This window comes from Aureococcus anophagefferens, assembly GCF_000186865.1.
Source record: "Aureococcus anophagefferens unplaced genomic scaffold AURANscaffold_63, whole genome shotgun sequence".
Taxonomy (NCBI): Eukaryota; class Pelagophyceae; order Pelagomonadales; family Pelagomonadaceae; genus Aureococcus; species Aureococcus anophagefferens.
The window spans coordinates 76712-78093 of NW_008705616.1; positions in this window are offsets into that span (position 1 = coordinate 76712).

A 1382-nucleotide genomic window follows, 5' to 3' on the forward strand; every position below is an offset into this window, starting at 1 on the left:
GCCTCACTAAATAAGTCACTTTGGAGTTCTTCGGCCGCGGCAGGGCTTCCGGGTGAGCCCCGTGGGCCCGCGAGCCGCCAGCGAGACCCGGACGGCGGCGCATCGGACCGCGGTGGACCCGCGGTAGTTCGCGGCCTTTCTGGGCCCGAGGCTCGTTCGGCGCCTTGCGGTCGCCCACGCAGCCGCCAGCGGCCGCACAAGTGCTCGTCGTCCCCGACAATCCCCACGGAACGCACTGGCAGTGATCGGTCGACGCGCAATGGCCCGAACATCCCCGAACAAGCTGTTTCGGGCTAATCCGGGGGCAGAGATCATCTCCGGACCGTCGTCGGCGCCCCGTCGCACGGCGTTGAAGCCGTGGGCGACTCCGAGGGCATGTGCGACGACTTCGTAGCCATTGCGCCCATGGCTTGGTAGCGAAACTGGCTCGGCGTCCGCGTTCTCGGCGAGCAGCGCGATCCTCGTTACGGCGTTCGCGGTTCTCCCTGGAGAAGGACCCGACGCGCGTCGCGAAGGTAACGCCGCGCGACGCGTCCTCATCTGGTATGTCGAGGGACGTCGGCTAGGTCTCCACCGTCTCCGCGGACTTTTTTTCCATAAAGGCGGCCGCGTTTTGTATCGTCGCCGCCGCCGTTGGAAATGTCCGGCGTGCGGCGTCGCTTCCGAAGTCGTCGAGATGGCCCGCGCGCGTTCAAGTTGGCGAGGACGCAGTCGGTAAGGTGGTGCTGGTGTGTGCCAATTCTTAGGCCTGGGCGCGGCGGTGGCGTGGAGCACGGGGGCGCGCCGCAAAGCCAACTAGCCGGGGAGGCCGAAGCGGCCGAATCGCGTTTTTTGCCTGAGCCAGCCGCCGGGGTTGCTGACAGCCATAATTCATGGCCTAGTTATTGAGCTACATACATAGCTGTTGCCGCAACGACGTCGCCAGTATGGGTTTGGATTACGACAATTCGGCCTTTTACTATTTCAGCATGACCATGCTGGGAATTTACGTCATTCCATCGACATGGTGGGCGCTTGGGTACATATATCGCGAGCTACAGCGACGAAAACGGGCTTTATAGCATAGGAAAAGACCAGAGTCTGCACAGGTGCGTTGGTGCCCGGGCAGCGACTTGGCGAAGAGGTGCGGACGAGTGCGCTACCGCGCGTCGACTCTCTTGAGAGAGATTCAGCCGCGCGACTGTCATTTTGCAGGTCTTGAGAAGGACAAGGCAAAGCAGCTCAAGGAGCGCCGGTCAGCCCGCAAGTTGCTGACAAAGACATCCTTTCTTCTTCACATCGCACTTTTGACTGTAGCCTGGGCGATTCTCTTGATGTTGATACGGGCAGCAATCAGAGTCTCGCGAACTTTTTCTATTGTAGATCCTAACTAGGAGCTCCCA